Source organism: Nyctereutes procyonoides, unplaced genomic scaffold (genome assembly GCF_905146905.1).
Source record: "Nyctereutes procyonoides isolate TBG_1078 unplaced genomic scaffold, NYPRO_anot_genome, whole genome shotgun sequence".
Lineage (NCBI taxonomy): Eukaryota > Metazoa > Chordata > Mammalia > Carnivora > Canidae > Nyctereutes > Nyctereutes procyonoides.
Window position 1 is genome coordinate 44294397 of NW_026575126.1, and position 19723 is coordinate 44314119.

The 19723-nt window shown below is 50.2% G+C and overlaps 1 protein-coding gene across 1 annotated transcript in view; it reads left to right on the top strand.

Annotated features, from left to right (window-relative positions):
* Window positions 1–482: 482 nt before the first annotated feature.
* ABAT (4-aminobutyrate aminotransferase) overlaps window positions 483–19723 on the top strand; it is an 85807-nt gene continuing 66566 nt past the window's right edge. The window contains exon 1 of the mRNA XM_055341203.1: window positions 483–636. The gene's annotated coding sequence lies outside the window, so the exon portion shown is untranslated. The remainder of the gene's footprint in view (window positions 637–19723) is intronic.

The window sequence follows — 19723 nt, forward strand, 5'->3', positions numbered from 1 at the left end:
GGTGGGCCAGGAGGTGTTAAATGAATGGCAGCTGGGAGGGCTGAGGGCGAGAGCCATGAACGCCCACCCCGGGGGGCGGAGAGGGGCAGGGCATCATCACACACGGACTCTGACTCCGGATCTAGGGTTCCAGAGCCAGGGCGCGGGGCGCACGTGGGGCAGCTACGCGCACCCGGAGCCCCCGGGACCCGGGAAAGGGGGCAGGAGGTAATTAAGGTCTAGGTGAAACCAACCTTTTAGAGACGCGCCCTCCGCCCCCGCTCAGACGGGGGGCCTCGGCCCCCTCCGCGGCCCCAACCCCGGCCCCCGGCCCTCGCGCTCCCTCCTCCCGGCCCCCGGCTCCTCCGCCCGCCCCCGGAGGCCGGACTCTGCCCCCGCCCTGCCCTCCCCCTCCCCCTCCCCCCGGGGGCGGTGGCCCGTGGCGGGCGCGCTCATTGGCTGCGGCGCGAGCGAGGGCCGGGGCCGGCAGCGCCGATTGGCCGGCGAGGCTCGGGGAGCCAGGAAGCCCCGCGAGTCGCTGGGGGAAGCGGGGCAGAGGCTGGACGCGCCGGAGCTCGGAGCGCAGGAGCCGCAGGTCGGAGCCGGCGGACCGGAGCCCGCGGACCGGAGCCCGCGGATCGGAGCCCCGGCCTGCAGGTAAGGGCCCGGCGCCGGGGCGCGTGGGGCGGGCGGTCCACGCGAGATGCAGTCCTGCGGCCGTGCCCCCAGGGAGCAGGACCGGGGCGTGTTCCCCCAGAATCGGGGCCCTCTCTTCCCAAAACGAGAGGGTCTCTCACCTCCCAGAGAGCAAAACAGCTTCCTTTCCCACCAAAAATGGGCTTTTCCTCCTGGCCCCAGGCTCTAGAGCTAGGATTCCTCTCCCCGTTTTACCCCTGGAATGGAATGCACCCTCCCAGAGTGGAGTCCAGCCTCCACACGGATGTAGCCGGGGGGCCCCCCCCCCCCATCTCTTCGGAGATGCGCCTTCCGCCTCCCTCAGAAACTAAGTTTGGGTCTCTTCTCCCACCCCTGCTTCGCCATCATGAGGGTCTTCTCAGCTCCTAGATAGCAGTATCCTCCCTCCCATGGAAAATGAAAGCCCCCAGGTGTCCTGGGAGATACGCCCGTCCTTACGACAGGAAAATCTCAAGGCAGAGACTCGGCGAGTCACCCTCAAACCCAGTAGGGACCTCCCTGCGTACCTCCCCTCAGCAACTGGACTCTGGGATTTGCCTTCAGATATGAATGACTCCCTCCCCCACCCCGCCCAAGACCCCCTTCCACCCCTTACAGAGGTATGGTTGCCTCAGACACCACCACATTAAAGCATTTTGGGGAGGTACCCTCTTCCTCCAACAGATGTAAGGTCAGGGGCTTTCATACTCAGCAATAGGACAAGGGCCTGGCCGCCCATCTGGACCAAGTAGCCCACCTCACTCCATGTCTCTAACCCATTCAAGCCAACAGCCTCTCACTAACACCCTACACCCACTCTGCTGGCCTCTCCCTAATCTCATCCTTCCCCGCCTATACTCCCACACCTCACTGCCCCACCTAATCCCATCCCACCTTTCCTCTCCCACCCTGGCCAGAGATGAGACCACAGGAGGTTTAAGAATGAAACCCTTAAAGCCAGGATCCTGGGCCTAAGGACCCTTCTAGTACCCTCTGAACTCTGACAGCAGATGACCTCTGAGGCAGCAGGACCACTGGGGACCCCACCCTCACCCCCACCCCCCACACAAAGGGCTGGTGTTCAAGATGTTCTCCTCTGGAGAAGAGAGTGTCAGAACGCAGAGAGGGTCCAGCTTGCTCCCTGGGGCTGCCCCTTCCCCTTAGCTCCAGTGGGCACTGCTCAGTGGAATCCCTGGGCACTTGGCCAGAGGAGGTAGATGCTGCAGGAACCATCCATCGGGCTGGAGATACTGCTGGCTTTGCTGGGCTAAGGGTCAGGATGTTGGTGACTTGAGGGGGGTGGTCAGAAACCGGCGAGGGTGGAGGACAGGAAAGAGAAAGACAAGGAGCTTTGCCTTGCTCTTTAGAGCTGTACTCGGGACATGGGGTATGGAGAAATGTGTGTCCGGGATGCCCAAAGAGGTCAGCCCCGGGGAGAGGTTAAGTCTGGTGTCTCCAAACCTCAAAGGGCTTCTAGATTAAAGATCCTGCCCCTTCATTTAACAGTTGAGCAAACAGAGGCACAAAAAGGGGAAGACACTTGCTCAAGGTCATCTAGCCCAGTGGGTGGCAAAGCTGGTCACAGTCTCTCCAGGGATTGTGGGGTGCTGGCGTCTGGAACGGAAGCTCCAGTCCTCACGTTTACAACTGGGACTGACGGTACTGACCTCTCCACTTGTCAGAGGAGGTGCAGAGGCTCTGAGAATGCCACGCAGCCAGGAAGGGGCAGAGCTGGCACTGAGGGGACCCTACCCTCACCCCCACCCCACATAGGCCACCTTGAAGAATCCATTCCTGGGGGTCTGCACTTAACCACTCACCCCATGGGAGCTTTTTACTGAGCCCACCACCAAACTGATGCTTGCCAAAAACCAAATTGACCCAGGATGAAAAACAAGATGGGTTGCAATATACCGGTGCCTGAGACCACTGCAGGAGCCTCAGTTGGATATCTGGGATTGTTCCAGGAACTTTGGACAGGCCCCTTCCCTCCTGTCCCTGCTCAGGGTATGATTTCTGTTCCTGAGGCACTGAATGGGACCAGAGCTGAAACCAGCAGCAGGCTCTCCAGAACACCCAGCTGGGCAGCAGTGACCGGGTCCCTGCAGATGGATGGGTCTTGAGGAGGGAGCTCCCCCCTGCCTCCAGCTGAAGGGTTGGCTGTCATGCTCCAATTTAGAACAGGGAACCAAGTCCAAGGAGCTGAGGTGAAAGTTCAGAGCATGAGGGGGAAGTGGAGTGCATAAGGGTTAAGAGATCGGTCCCTGGAGCCTTCTTATCTGGGTCTAGAGCCCAAATCTTCAACTCTGGCGTGTGCTCTTGAGGAGATTATTAACCTCATCCCATAAAAGGAGTTAATCTCCATAAAGTGGGTAGCTTCTCCTACAAACGGGTAGAAGCAATGATTCTGATTTCAAGTGCAAAGTCATAAAACCTTTGTGCTTTTAGGACCGCAGACCATAAAGTCAGATGGAGCCTTGAGTTGACTCCAGCCTCCTGCTGGCTGGGGATCCTTGGGCAGGTTACTCCCTCTTGAAGGTCCCCCTCCCTCATCTTTGAATGAGATTTGTTGAGGGGTGGGCATCAGTTGAGAGCTGCAGAATGGGCCGTCTTATTCTCAGCAGTATTGACCCTGGCGTCAGAATAATTCTCTGTCTCGAGGGCTGTCTTGTGCACTGAGGGTGTTTAGCTACATTCTTGCCCCTCTTCCTACTAGATGCCAGTACAAGCCTCTCCAGCTATGCCAACTAAACTGTCTCCAAGCACTGGCAGACATTCTGGGGGGGGGGGGGGGGCGGGGGAATCACATACACACACACCCCCAACTGAGAACTGCTGGCCTAACACACATCCTTGATGTGTCTTGACATAACACAGCATCCTTCCCCTTCCTCCAGCTCCTTGTTCTGCCTTCTGCATGATGGGGGTAGGGGATGTCCAGCCACTGAGCCTCTCAGCCTTAACCACAATCTCCATCCTTCACATCAAACAGGACTTGGCCACCTTCAGAGCACCTCCGTGTGCATTGCTCTGGCCCTCCCCATTTTACAGCTGAGCAGACTAAGACTCACAGAGTTAAATGGCTTGCCTAAAGGGATAACCCCCTTCCCTGCTAGAGGTCAAGGAAACAGTCATGCCAGCAACAGTTTCAGAAATAACCTGGTTCCGGAGCCTTTAGTCTCTTCTAGAATTCCAACTACCCTCCCACTTCTAGGACTCTCCTATAGCAGTCCGCACTCATGCGTGCAGGCCAGCGAACACAGGAATGTCTGCTGCAGGACTTTGCAACACCAACAGAGGGAGGGGCTACATTACCATGTGTTCACACAGGGAAATGAGTGGTCACTGTAGAAAAATGAGGGCAATGTACATTCCTCACCTGGAAAGTTCTCCAAGATATTTAGTGAAAACAATAAAGTTGCAGAATTAATATCTATAGTATAAAAAAATATATGTGAATGCATATGAGAATGATTAGTCAGGCAAGCAAGGGGCATGAAAGTGGCTTATATATATATAAGAATGTATTCATGGGGGAAGAAAAAGAAAAGAATCCTCTAACGAGCTTCCCATGCATTAAAATTGAGGAAAGCACAGCACACAGAGGTTGACAGACTTGCTCCAGGTCACTCTGCCAAGAGGTATGGCTGAGGGACTCCAGCCCACAGGAGGAGCCCTGTCACTGTCCCCAGTGTCAGCCTGCTGGGCACAAGCGAGGTCTGAGGACCACACACTGGGGAAGTGCTCACGCTAGCAATTCCAGCGGCTGAAACTCAGGCCTCTGCACTTGCTGAGAGTTCGGGAGCCTCAAGACATGAATCTGAGGCTTCCCCGCCCCAGGCTGAACTTCTGCCCTGGCGTTGGAGAGCTCCTTAGAATTCCAGTGGGCTCTGGGGTCAAAGTGATGACAGCTGAATTGGGCTCCTACCAGCATGATGGCTTCACACCGTGACCACTATACCTCTCAGCATCTCATTTCCCCACCTTGGAAGACAGGATAATAATGGAAAGAAAAAAAAAAAGGAAAGTAGTGGGAGGAGGGGCAGTAGTAGGACTCCCTTCTTGGGTTATCCTTAGAGGATCAACCAAAACTGTGTTCCAACACCTGGTCTTCTCTGCTGCTATGAACATATATGTACAAGTTTTGGTTTAAAGACAATTTTGGTTTTAGTTCTTTTGGCTATATACCCAGGAGTGAACCACTTGATCATAGGATCAGTCATCTGGTAATTCTTTAACCTTTTGTAGAACTGCCAAATGACACCATTTTACATTCCCACTAGCAACGTGCGAGGGTTCCAATTTTTCCACATCTCTACCAACATTTGTTATTTCCCACTTATCATTCTTATTACTATTACCGCCATTCCAGCAGGTGTGAAGTGGTATCTCATTGTGGTTTTGATTTGCAGTTCTCTAGTGACTAAGGATGTTGAGCATCTTCTCGTATGCTTTTTGGCTGTTTGTATATTTTCTTTGGAGAAACGTCTATTTAAAGTCACTTGCTCATTTTTTAGTTGGGTTGTCTTTTTGTGGTTGAGGTTTTTCTAAAAAATATTTTATTTATTTACTTATTTAGAGCATGCAAGTGGGGGCAGAGGGAGAAGGAGAGAATCTCAAGCAGACTCTGCCTTCAGTGCAGAGCCCTCTGTGGGGCTTGATCCCACAACCTGAGGACATGCCCAGGGCCAAAATCAAGAGTCAGATGCTTAACTGACTGAGCCACCCAGGCTCCCCTTATAGTTGAGTTTTAAGAGCTCTTTATATACATAAATATATGTTTGTGTTGCCATTTCCTCCTACATGTAAACATTTGCTCAACTTCTATGGGTCAGCCAGTCCTGTGACCTTGGGATATTAAGATGACTACAACACAGTTACTGCCTACAAGGGGCTCGCAGTCTAGGACAAAGTTTCTCAACCTCCACTATTAACTTTGAGGGGCTATCCTGTGTATGATAGGATGTTTAGCATGATCCCTGGCCCCTACCCCACTAAATGCCAGTAGCATGCCCCCCCCCCCATGTTGGGACAACCTAAAATGTCTCCAGACATTGCCAAATGTCCCATAGCAACAAACTGTCTAGTTGAGAATCACTATTTAGAGGCTAAGACAGATGTGTATATCTGCAATTTCAGTCATATTTCTTGTGCCTAAGAGAGTTCACAGTGGACATTCAGGACATACTTGTTGGATGGATGGACACAACCATTTTGTTTGTTGGATGAATTGATGGATGAATGTGTTAATGAATGGATGAATAGATGAATCCAATTTATAAAGCCCAGACATATGCCTGAAATTCTACTATGGAAAAACAAAACACTGTTCTTAAAAGTAGAACTTTCTACCCTTTTTCTCCACCTAGCACCTTTTTCTCCACCAAGCAGCTCTCATGCTTGACCATAAGAGGCCCCTAGAGGGCTTGTTAACACACAGATTGGTGGGCCCCACCATGAGACTTTATGATTCAGTAGAGTCACTGGCCTAGCAGAATGCTCCCAACCCGGTTTCCATGTTCTTTGATGTTCTTTGAGAACATGGAAACCAGAATCCCCCACCTTGCCAACCCATCCTTTCTCAGAGGTCTATGGGCTTAACTACCAACACCTCCCATTTAGGTCCTCACATTTATTGCCTTGGACTATTGGCAGCATGCTGGAAATCTGTCCCTTAGCCACATTGAGAATTTCTTCAAAGCTGGGACCCATTGTGTCCTAGCACCTTGCTTCTGGAAATGTGGTACAGTGCCCAGCAGCATCTCAGCATCTGGAGAAATACAGACTGTTGGGGGCACCTGGGTGGCTCAGTCAATTAGGCAACTGACTCTTGGTTTTGGCTCAGGTCATGACCTCAGGGTCATGGGATGGAGCCCCATGTCAGCTCCATACACAGCAGGGAGTCTGCTTGAGATACTCTCTCTCCCTCTGCCCCTTCCCCTCCCTCTAAAATAAAGAAATTGAAAGAAAGAGAGAGAGAGAGAGAGAGAGAGAGAGAAAGAGAAAGAAAGAAAGAAAGAAAGAAAGAAGAAAGAAAGAAAGAAAGAAAGAAAGAAAGAAAGAAAGAAAGAAAGAAATCCAGACTGTAGGCCTATCTACACTGGCCTACAGAATGCAAATCTTTATTTTAACAATATCCCAGGTTGGCAGGGATAGGGTGGGGAGGAGGGGTGGGACTTAAGACTCATGGTCACATTCAAGTTTAGAAACCTTGTCCTAGCACATCTCTATCACCCTCACAACTCAGCTAGGCCCGCAGCTTAGCTTTGCCACTGAGTTACATTGGCAGGATTTGTTACAGTGTAAATGGTGTCTGGGCTGGAACATCATCTGGGCATTATTGGTCATTCTGATTTTTGCCTTACGCAATTTTCTCTTGAAATGTCTAAGCTGAGGGCTTGACCCATGGGAAAACAGAGGCCCAGTGGGGCAGTGCCTTGCTCAAGGTTGCAAAATGACCATGATGCAAAGTGGAGATTGCCATTCATTCTCTCAAGGGGAGCAGGACCCAGAGGGGTTGAAGTGTTGTGGTGGTGACACAGGAAAGCATGGCATGGGAGGGGGGCATTCTGAACCTGCTGGGTTTCTTCTTCCAGAGTAGAAAAATGGGAGATTACTTAAAAGTAGGCCAAGAACCAGAAGGTGAGTGGTATGCTTTCATTTATTCAACAAGTATTTATTAGGTATTCAGCAGATGCCAGACATTGGCACTTGTATATGGTCTCATCCTTAGTGGCTTCTGTCTAGGTAAGCAGTCTAATTGCCTGACATTTGTTCATTCGTTAATGTGTCTGCTTGTTGCACAGTTTCCATGTGTCCTGTAGAGTACTAGGGGAGTATGTGTATGGATAAGGCAGAGATAGAGACCCAACTGCTACACCAGAGGATCTTCTAGGCTAGCTGTGGGGAGACAGACCAGAACAACTGCTGTTCAGCGAGATGCGTCCTGGGGAGGTTGGGGGTACATAGAGGTTGGAACTCAGAGAAACCCTAGGGATGCTGGGGAAGAAATTGTGGGAGGAAAAGGCAGGAAAAATGTTCTTGACGAAGAGAACATGAACAGAAGCTCAGAGACTTCACAGAAAACTGTTAAAAGAAAATCTTCAGAGATAAAGGTAAAATCATGACTTGTATGCAGACACAAAAACAGACACTTGTTTAAGATTGTATTATGCTGGGGCACCTGGGTGGCTCAGTCAGTTAAGTGTCTGCCTTCAGCTCAGGTCATGATCCCAGGGTCCTGGGATTGAGCTCCATTATTGGGCTCCTTGCTCCAAGGGAAGCCTGCTTCTCCATCACCTGCTTCCATCACTCCCCCTACTTGTGCTCTCTTGCTCTCTCTGTCAAATAAATAAAATCTTTAAAAAAAAAAAAAAGATTGTATTAAGTTCACTCAATGAGGGAACTGGACAGATGTTAGAACCAGTTTGAAGGCTTTGCCAACTAAAGCTTTAGTCAACTAAAGTACAATTATGTATGGAGGAAATGAATGCTGAAATGAATTGTAAATGGAGGGGGGAAATGATTGGACAAGACTGAATTTGCTTGTCTTATCAGTTTCCTACAACTTACAAAGGACTGGAAAAAAGAGCTCAAAGATAGCGAACAGGACTAGAATCACATAACCCGAAAGTTTGTATTGTATGCAGATAATGCATAATATTCCATTGAAAAATTGACACAGTTTTTCCCCCTGTACAACTACTGTTCAGGGATTGGGGGAGGGAGACCTCTGGTGGAGCACAGGGTCAGTGAGTGAAGACAGGAGCAGCTGCAGGAGAACCAGATCACGGACATCCAGGTGGCCCATGAGAGTGAGCAGACTTGACGCAGAGACAAGTAGGGAACCACGGAAGGGTTTTTAAGCAAGCAGATACCCTGATTTGGTTAGCACTGGAGAAAGATCCTTCTGGAAGCTGGGTGGAGAGCAACTATAGGTGGGTCAGAGAAGCCTGATAAAAGATGGGATGACGGGGATATCACCTAGAGTAAGGCTTGGCAAATTTCTTCTGTAAAGGGGCAGATAGTAAATACTTGAGACTTTGGGGACCGTACAGTTAACAATCACTATTCAGCTGTACCAGGATGGCAGCTAGAGACAATGTAATGAATGGGCAGGTGTGTGTTCTAATAAAACTTTATTTAAAAAAATGGGCCAGTGAACCAGATGTCTCCCCCTACCCAAGCCCTCCCCCACAGCTTGTCCATCTCCTACCTAGAGTGGTAGTGGAGTGGCTAGAGCTGTCCATGGTTTTGACAGGCCTACTGTATGCCCTCCTCCAGCTGGATCCTTAGAAGCCATTGGCAGCTCTCCTGGCGGGAGCCTAGGGACACTTTCCCCCATCTATCTGCCTTTGAGCACAAGTTCCTTGAAGGAACCAGACAACCCCTGGGGCAGATCGCTGACCTTTCAGCAAAAGCTTTTAGGACCTCAGAATTCCTCTGGGGACAAGGTTGGCCATATAGCCTCTTACAAGCAGCCAAAAGAGCAAGCCACCTCAGGAGGGCTGTTCCTCCGTAGGAACAGAGCCTGCTTCCCCTCTCCTTGCCCAGAGCTGTAAATAGCTCTCTGCTGGCTTTGCAGGCTGAGCGCCCTTCTGGGGACAGGCTGGAAATGAGCACACCAAGGAGCACTTGTGCAAATTACTGCCTGCATGTGGGTTTGCGAGCCTGGCATCCTGCCCCAGCCTGAAGTGCACAGTCTTCAGGGCCTGAAAGCCCATCTCACGGGAGATGGGCACACACAAGGACAGAGGCGTTCTGACCCGGGGACAGGGTCCAGGAGGGATTCAGAGCTAGGCTGTCAGAGTAACGACAAGCCAGAGGGAGGAGAGGAAACATCTCAGAGGACCTACCCTCATGACAACAACCTGTAATAGTGGCTGCTCGTATTTGCTGAGAACTCAGTGGGTGCTAAGGCTATCCTGGGAGATTTATGTATATTTGCTCAGGTCAATGCTCACAACACAGCCGGAGGAAAGACTGGTCAGGTTGCAGAGGGGGAATGCAGACAGAGAGGATAGCAACTCGCCCGGGCTCTCAGAGTAACAGCAGCATGTCCGCAGAGAAACCCAAGTGTAACCCTGAGCCCCACGGATGCCGTTGGGTGGATCGTCCCCACCCCGTCTGACCTCCGTTTACTTCTCAATCAGCCAGCAAGAATAATAATATCTTATCCCTTGACCAGCTGCTGTGGCAAATGAGAAAGCAGAATTAAAAAGTCAGAAATGCCAAGCAAGGACAGCGATAGGCAGAGGAAAGTCCAAAGTGCTTCCTTCAGTAGCCACTGCCCACAAACAACTTGGATCATTTGCAGCCATTGATCCCTTTCAGTCATGTGCACCCCCCCACCCTTGAGGGTCCCCTGTGAATGTGGGTTGGGGTCTGTTTCCTGGATGCTCCTATGGCGTCAAGGGAAAAGTCACAGGTTTGGAAAGCAGCCGTGTTGCAGCTTGCTGAAGACCCTGCAGATGGTGACTTCTGGACCTCAGTTTCCTCATCTGTAGAATGGCAACCATGCTAGCCCGTCTTGAACATATTGGTGGTTACTGGGTAGGATGGTCAAGGCGAATGTGGTTGAATGTTTTCTACCTGCCAGATGCCATGGCTCTGTTTGGATGATCTCTTAATGCTCTCAGTACCCAGATGGGAAGGTCTTCTTTTGTGGATGAAGGCAGAACCAGAGAATTTTTTAAATCCCTTGATCAAGGTCAGAGGTAGAACCAGAATCTGGACTTGATCTGGAACCTGCCTGGCTCCAATGCCTGTCCTCAAACACGTGACCTCCAAGGGCCAGAGAGTCAGAATCCCGCTCCTCCCCTTCCCGTGCCTTTATCTGCCTGGCCTATACGTACATACTTTGTTTTTGAGTGGTGATTTATTTTCTGAATAGGCAAAGTAATGCCTGGTAAAATGCTCAGCCAGTGCAACCTCAGCCTATGAAGGAAAAGTAAATTTCCCTCCCTTATCTGCATCTCCTGGGCCTCTTCCTCTCTCCCTAGAGACAGCTCCGTATTTTAAGAAGGGTCACTGTTTTGCACGTTGTTTTTTTGTTTTAGAGGGGGAGGGATGGAGGGGGAGAGAGAGAATCTCAAGCAGACTCCCCGCTGAACACAGAGCCCAACTCCAGGCTGGATCCCAGGACCCTGAGATCATGACCTGAGCTAAGATCAAGAGTTGGACACTCAACCGACTGAGCCACCCCAGTGCCCCTCATGCTTTGTTTTTTATCCTTAATATATCATAGAGACCTCTTCTGACCCCGTTTCATGGCCACAGAGTATTCCGTGGTGTAGGGCACTTACTTACTTACTTACCCAACCAGCCCCCATCCACAGGCTCCAGCTTGGTGCCAGTATCTGGCCATCCCAGAGGAGGCCGCATTGCACATGGTCATTTCACACACGTGCAAATATTCCTGTAGGATAAATTCCTAGAAGTGGTATTGCTACATCAAAAGCTGTATGTGTAGGGGTTTTTTTTCAAATCCTTTCCATAAACCCTTTTCTTATTAAATATAGCATACGTAGGGAAACAAACACAAAATGCGAAAGAACAGCTCAGTCTTTTTTTCGCGAAGCCAGCGGTCCTATAACTGCAACCAAGTCAGCAAGTAGATCGTCCACTGGGAGCCGGAAACAGCAGGCTCCTCATGCCCTTCTTAATTGCGATTCCACGCCCATGGAACCCCTTCCAGTCTTTCCCAGAGCCCATCCTTGCTCTTGCATTGTGCTCTTGCACGTGTTCCACCTAAGGATGTGTCCATTCATGACACGTTAGTTTTGCCTGTTTTTTTTTCCATTGTGTTGGGTTGTGTCTAGCTTCTTTTGCGTTGCTGTGACCACTGGGATTTTATACATGCTGTGCCCTGTGGCTTCGTCCATTCATTTTCATTGTTGGCCAGTAGTCTGTGTGTGCATGGGCCATCATTTCTTCATCTACCCCACTGCTGGTGGACACATGCATTGTGTGCAGTGTGAGGTCTGTTTTAGTCTGCCCAAGCCGCCAAAACAAAATACCAGAGACTGGAGGGTCTTGAATAATAGAACTGCATTTCCCACAGTTCCAGAAGCTGAAGGTCTGAGGTCAGGATGCCAGCACGATCCAGTTTTGACAAGGGCTGTCATCCTGGCTTGCACACGATCCCCTTCCTGTGATGTCCCCACATGGCAGAGACAGCGCTCTGACATCTCTTCTTCTTATAAGAATACTTATCCTACCATGAGAGCTCCACCCTCACAACCTCATCTAAACCTATTTCCCAGAGGCCCCATCTCCAGATACCATCACACTGAGGGTTGAGGCTTCGATGTATGAAGGAGGAAACAACACAGTCCAGACCAAACTGTTACACATAGCGCTGCCATGAGCACAAAGTGGCTGCCCAATTCAGACTCCACCAGCCATCATGAGACTTCACTTGCTCCATATCCCATCCAGCTCCAATACCTTGACTTGCTATTGTGTTTTGTACTTTTAGCCATTCTGGTGAGTGTGTACTGGTTTTTAAGATTTCCCTACCTACTCACTGATTTTGATCATCCCTTCTATGTTTCTCGGCCGTTTGCATTTGCTCTTTAATGAAGTGCCTATTTGGATCTCTTGTCCATTTTTCTTTTGAATTGTCTGTTTTTGTTTTTGTTTTTCTTTCTGCTTTGTAGGAGTCTTTGTCATGCTTGATAGTGATCCCTTTGTCAGTCATATGTTTTGCAAATATCTTCTACCCTGTGGTGCAATTTTCATTTTCAGTGGTGACTGGAATTTTTTAATTTTTGTATAGCTCACATTATTCATCTTTTCTTTTATGGTCAGTGCTTTTTGTGTCCTATTTCAGTAACCTGAGGTCATTCATAGTGCCCCCTCTTATCTCCTAAAAGCTTTCACATTTTACCTTTCAGATCTATGTCTACTACGCCCAGGGATGATTTTTATGTGTGGCGTTAGGGAGGATCATGACAAGTTTTTCTTTCCATAGGGATACTCTAACTGACCCAGTATCACCGCCACTTTGTCAAAGGTCTGTTCTTCTGTCCTCTGTTCTGTTGCCTTGTTAAGTGTTTGTCTTTGCCCCCACACCGTGTTGTCTTAACCACAGTAGCCTTAGAGTATGATAGAACATGGCCAAATTGCCTTCTGAAGAGACTTAACCAGGGGCGCCCGGTGGCTCAGTCAGTTAAGTTTCTGCCTTCAGCTCAGGTCATGATCCCACAGTCCTGGGATCAAGTCCCACATCGGGCTCTGCTCAGAGAGGAGTCTGCTTCTCCCTCTCTGCCTGCCCCTCCCCATGCTTGTGCTCTCTCTCTCTCTCTCAAATAAATAAACAAAATCTTAAAAAAAAAAAAAACTAAACGAAGAGACTTACCAGTCAACGCTTCTTAAAATCTAACAAAAATGTATTGAGGTCCCAATGTGGTGCCAGACAGTATAATGTTGGGGATACGATTTTTAGTATAAACACAGCTTAAAGAGTTTTGCAGTCTTTAAGCAGCCAGACATGAACCAAATAACTATAGAAACAGAGATGCCATGTCAATGTGATGGTGACACAAAAGGCAGAGGCCTTGTGGGTTTAAGAGTGTGTGAAGAGGGGGATCTGATCTGGTGGGACAGGGTCAGGGAAGCTCTCCTAGAAGAGATGCGCCATGTGTTGAATAGAAACTAAGGAATTGGGAATCCCTGGGTGGCTCAGAGGATTAGCTCCTGCCTTTGGCCCAGGGCGCGATCCTGGAGTTCCGGGATCGAGTCCCACGTCGGGCTCCCGGCATGGAGCCTGCTTCTCCCTCCTCCTGTGTCTCTGCCTCTCTTTCTCTCTCTATGTCTATCATAAATAAATAAATAAATAAATAAATAAATAAATAAATAAATAAATAAATAAATAAATCTTTTAAAAAATGTGAACATCAAATTATTAAAAAAAAAAAAGAAACTAAGGAATTAGAAGCAAGGGAAAAGCATTTGGGATAGTGGAAACAGCATCTGCAAAGGTTCTGAGGCAGAAGCCTACATAAGGCAGATACCAGATCCAAGGGGCAGACCCAGAGGGAGAGGAAGGGAGTATATGTGGGAATTAGAACGGTGAGTGGGGCCAGACCTCCAGGCCTTTGAACCATGTTCAAGGTCTGGTTTTTGTACCAAGAACCATTATCCTGAGCAAATAACAAGAGTCCCCTTGAATCTTCCAGATTAAGAACAGTCCCAAGAGCCCTTTCAGCACACCTAGGGTTGCTTCTTTGCAGGAGAAAATGTGCAGCAACTTCTGGAGTGATACCTCTGTTCATTTAACATCATCCTGCAGCATCTGGAGCTGAGCAATTGGGTTTTGCCAGCTGTGAAAGGGACAGCTCCTCCACACAGGTCTGCCTGGGTGCTGCCAGCAGCAGCGTCTACCCGGCACTGTGTCAGGTCTGGAGCCCTTCTGCCCCCAGCCTGGCAACCATGTCTTGCCTGCTGGACTCCGCTGGGATGGGCCTGGTGCCAGACACCGTGCCGCAGGCTGGAACTGTTCCTCTCACTCTTCATCACCATCCTTGCTCATCACCCCAGGGAGGCACAGGTATCCTCACTCCATGGATGAGAAAACGGAAGCTTGGGGAGCTTAAGTCACTTGTCTAAGACCACATAGCTTACAAGGGACAAATGTGACAGTTGCTGGCTCTCTACAAATTTAATTTCTAAACTTGAATGGTACTTTTTTTCTTTTCAAAGAAAGGAGCGGGTCAGACTGGTGAGCATCACCACAGCCCTGTTCTGAGTCAGAATTCTAAAATGTCCCCAGATCCATGCCCTGAGCTGATGAGTATCTAGGCCTGAGACACATCCCCCCACCCACACCCCGCCCTGATCCTGCTCCTGGCACTGCTGTTGTAGTTTGGGGTTTGGGTTCTTTCTGCGCCAAGCAGAGTAACTGAGAAGGTTTTAATCAAGGTGTATGTCTGCTGGGGTTTTATAGAATTGGGAAGTGGGGAGGAGCTCTCTATATACCAGAGCTCAAAATCTCATTAAATGGGTCCGTCCCTGTTTGGAGACAGGAGATCCAGACAGAGCCGACAAGATTGATGTTGTTTTCATGAATCTGGGTGTCTGTTGTGTTCCTTGTGAGTTTTCAAGGCAAGGAATTTGTTGAGAGAACGAAGAAGCCAGGAGCTCCGGGAAGGTTTCAGAGCTCGGAGAGATGGTGCAGTTTGGAAATAAGGATTGGCTTTCCCCTCTCTGGTGGCATATGTCAGGGGGTAGAAACCAAGCAGAATATAGATTTCTGTGAGTCCCTACCTCTGTCAGACCGTGCTCCCTCAATGAGCGCAAAACAGTCTGTGTGCTGAGCATCTGTTCTGTGCTTGGCAGTCAGTGCGTGTGCTGGGTGCCACAAGTACCCTCTCAGGAACCCCCTCACTATCCTGTGATGTGATTTCAGACTCATCTTGTTGAAGAAGAGCCATGACCAAACTTGCACCAAACTCCCCAGAAACCAAGAGCAAGAGCTAGAATTTGAACTGCTCCACCAGAACTGCTCTGTGGGTTCCCTCATATCTCCTTGGGTGGGGGGATGACCTGCCATTGTTCCTCAAGAGTAGGAGATTTCTACTGGGGCCGATGTGCCCTGCCCTCCTCCCACGCTAGAGGCCATTTGTCACGGTCTGGAGGTATTTTGGGTTGTCACAGCGTGGGAGGGGGTGGCAATATTGGCACCCAGTGAGTAGAAAAGCCAGGGATGTTGCTAACCATCCAGCAGCCTCCATCACACACGACAAAGAATGACCTGATACACAAAACCCATAGTGCCAAGCCCGAGAGACCCCGCTTGAAAAGCACGCCTTTTCCATACCCTCTCTAGAGTTATTAGAGGACATTTCCGCTGGGGAGCACATCTCTCTCTAGCACCTTGTCCCTGGTGATGGGTTCTTGCAGGGTTTCTGGGTGTTCTCCCGCTAGGATGGGAGCTCTGGGTTGGAGGCAGTAAAATGCTTTTGATAACATCAGTAAGGAGGGAGCAGCCGAACCCGTGATGTTGAGCTCAGCATGGATTTTAAAACTCACCATTCCAGATCCTGCATTCCAGGCAGCTTCCAATAGTGCACATACGCCCCTGGGTTGTTGAGGAAATTGAGAAAAATCCCCGGTGGGGGCCTGAAACCCGGGGCACCTGCCATGTCACATTCTTGCCCTTCTTCTGAGAATGAGGAATGTTCATAAACTCAGGCCATGCTGCTCAGCATGGCATGCCAAAGGTCACGTTTGCTCAGGGGAACTGTCCACAGGTTTATCTCGAGGGGATGAGCAGACGTGCAAACCTCCCCTTGCCCTTCGCATAGGGATTCCACTGCCTTGCACAACCCGATGAACACTTTCCTCAGTACAGATAGGGAGAGATTCACTTGGTTTAGACCTTTGAAGGAGCCAAAGGTATGTTGTAGGAGATAGTAGATGGTAACTGAATTTTGCTGGGACTGGTTATCATTAACCTGGAGAAGGTTATGAAATGAGGCATGTTCCCCTTCCAGGTGCTGGAGTTGCCAGGAAAGTCCGGCCAGGGCTCAGCTGGGGGCTGCAGGGACCCCCTGTGCATCCTGCCCCTGGCGTGAACCAGCAGAGCCAGCTGCAGGGCTCAGGGATGTACGCACACAAAGCCCGCCGCCCTCGCCGTGAGGACTAGCTATGTGGGTGATGCGGAGGCTCGCCTCTGCTTTTCACAGGGAACAAAAGGGCACAAGAAACCCTCTGACTAGCCTCTGTTGCAAGCGCTTTACAGTTATTCTTATTTAACCCCCAAGGTAGGTCCTGTTCTCATCATCTTACTAACAAGGAAGCAGCACAGAGGGCATAAGTAACTCGCCCAAGATTATATGATATGGTTGCAAATTTTGAAATTTCCATCTTAAGTGATTGAGAGTTCAAGGACAGTCTGACCCAGAGACGCAGCCTCTTTTTGGGGCAGGCCCCCCATCATTCATAGAGGAAAGTCCTCTTGCTGCCCCAGACCAGGGTGACTGCCTCTCTTCAAGGAGGTCCTTCTCAGGGCCTTCCTTGTCACAGGGGCTTACCACTCTCTGTCATATTTCTCTAGCATTCAGCTGTGAATCCCATGAGGACACAGGCTTTCTAGGTCCTCTCCATATCCCCAGCATCCCCCCAGGAACTGGCATAAAATAAACACATGGCCAGTGTTTGTTGAATAATACATGAATACGTTCTTTGGATGAACTTTTTCAGAGAAGTTCTTGACAGGGTTTCATGTACATTCAGGTCCCAAATATGCTTGGAGGGATTTCTTTGGTTTCATCTTGCCTTTTTCCAGTAAGCTCGTTGTTTTGAGATCCTTGTATATTCACACATTATAAGAAATACAGGGAGATTCCGTATACCCTCCACTCAGTTTCCCCCACTAGTAACATCTTGCTAATGTGTAGTCACAACCAGAAACTCGGCATGGATGCCGTCCACCCATCATATTCAGAATTCTTCGGTTCTGCGCACATGCACCTTGTATGTTTCCAAACAACAACGATTTCTGTCCTCACGAGGGTGCCAGCTAAAACAAGGAAAGTAACAGCATCCCAGGGTGGCTCAGCACTTGGGCTGGTGTCTTCAGAGGTAGAGGCTGTGGATGGTGAGGTAGGGCCACCCTGTGGGTGCCTGGTTACCTGAGGTCCGGCTACCTGGGCTCAGAGACGGAGGACACTGCACTCTGAAGGCATGGTGTGGCTGTCCCCTAAAACATGCCCCAGGGGGAAAGACAAAGGCAATGTGACCTCTCAGCCATGAGAGCCTTGAAGGTGACGTCTAATAAATCCCTGCAAGCAGCCCATGTGCTCCCCGAGTACCACCTAAATCCTTGTCCATGGGTCTGAATCCCCGCTCAGCAGTAAAACCTCAAGCTCATCAGTTAACCTCTCAGTGCCTCAACTGTAAGATGGGGGTAACCATTGTATCTACCCTGGTCATCGTTGAGGGGATTAAGTGAGGTAATACAGGGGGACGCTCAGAAGAGTGCCTGACACGGAGTTAATTGCTTGGTGGAAACCAGCATTACCCTTGCCATCATGTCTTTACATCAAATCGATTTGCTTTTTTTCACTGCACTTCGTCCCAGGCGCCCATATCTGCATACTGATGCGGTTTTAGACTCTAGGACCCAGGGTGACTCAGTGGGTGTTGGGAAGTGACGTGACTCTGAACCTATTTGTTGACCTGGAGAATGGGCGTGATGATAGGACCCGCCTCACAGAATTTGTTGTGAGATTTTGGTTGTCGAGACACACGGCTGACCCTCTGGAAATGGAGCCCTGTTCCTTGCCACATAGAACCTCTGATAAGGCATCAAATTGCTCATCTTCTCCAAGCCTTGTTTTTTCACTCTTTTAAGTGGGAGGGTTGGACAAGATCTGATTATCCGGCTTTCAAAGTTTTAAATTTGAGATTCCCAGTCACCGCCACCACTTTGCTGAAAGAGGGTCTCGTGTTTGGGTGGGATGGTGCATTGGAATTGGCTGTGACAGGTGCCTCTGAAGGCCAAGTCACCCCCAGAGTAACTTAGAAATCTGGCCATGCACCACACCCAGGCAGAAGCATCCAGGCAGAGAAGGAAAAGGAAAACGTGGCAGGCCATCACATCCTAACACCGGAGTTCTGGTTTGGGGACATAGCTCTGCGCTCCCTTCTTCACTCCCAGGCTGTGCTTCCTGTTCCAATGTACTTCACGGGGACACAAGGCCCGGCAGGCCACATGCTGCCCGCACTGCTCGGCCAGGGATACCAGGCTTGAGCCTGAGCCACTGGTACTGGGTCCCCGGGCATCCGTGCTCGTGACCAGAGCTCTTTATTCCCAGTCTCCTCTAGCTCTGCTGGGGAACGTCCTTTGGAAATCAGAGTGGCACGTTAGTGCCACGTGGTTTTAGGGGAAAGTTGCTGAGTGTACAAGATGTCTCCCCCCGCTTGATCTGGCATTGTGGGAGAAAGGGGGGCACTCCTCAGAGATTTCTGCTTAAAGACCGAATGAGAAGCAGATGGTGGTTCACACTGGCTGTGATAAGAGGCAGGTGCCTTGCCAGAGTTTTCATTTCCTGCAGGAGCCAAAGGACGGTAGAGGTTGTGCTCCTCCATCTTTTTAGAATCACCCCATTGCACCGTGCTCGTGATTGTGGAAAAGCCAGGCAGCCAGGCTGATGGGTTCAAATCCCAGCTACCACTTACTTGCTGCAAGGGTGGGAGTGAGTTTGACCTGAACTACTCTGAGCCTCAGTTTCCCTGGCAGTGAATGGGAACGAGTCTTGCCTGCAACAGAGCACCGCTAAGTCTCGAACGAAGAGCACTTGCGGTGAGCACAGGCACAAGCAGCTACTGGTGATAACCAAGTGCAGCAGTTTGCTCCCGGACATTAGTTACCTGCCGTTCCTCGGAGCAGAGCCATGGCCCCAGGAGAGTGGGCAGGCACACAGGCACAGAGTCTCAGAACCTGGGTCTGGGAGGGACCTCTGTGCTGATCCAGCCTAACCAAGCCCCTCCCGATGCTTGAAGCCCCTCTCCTGCATCCTGGAAGGGATGTCCAGCCCCTGCAGGGGAACTCATTCCAATGCAAGAAGCTTTCTTGGTTGTGAACCTGAGATCTGCCCATTTTGGTTATTTCTCTCTCGTTTTGTAATTTATCCAAGACTACAACCACAGTACAGGCATGACTGGAGCTCAAACCTGCATCTCAGCAGACAGCTCATGCCCATAGCCTCTAGACCCTCCTACCTCTGTCATTCAGGGTTCATTCCACTTTGCCCAGGACTCAGCAGGCCTCTGGACACACACAGGGCCAGTGTGACCTTGCAGGGGGAATCCCAGATTAGAAGGTTGCCTTCGGCCTGTGAGCTCTCCAGAATTTGGGGGATCAGCCATCTGACCGTGTTCCTGGAGTCCGAGCCAACCCTTCTTGTCTGCAGATGCTGACTGGCTGATGGGACCACTGCAGGCGAGGTGTGGGAGTGTTCCCAGCAGCTGGGTGCCCTGCAAGGCAGATGTAAGACAGGCCTGTCTGAGCTAACCCAAGACCGCCTACTTCCCCAGAGGGAAGCTGCCCAGATTGAATGAT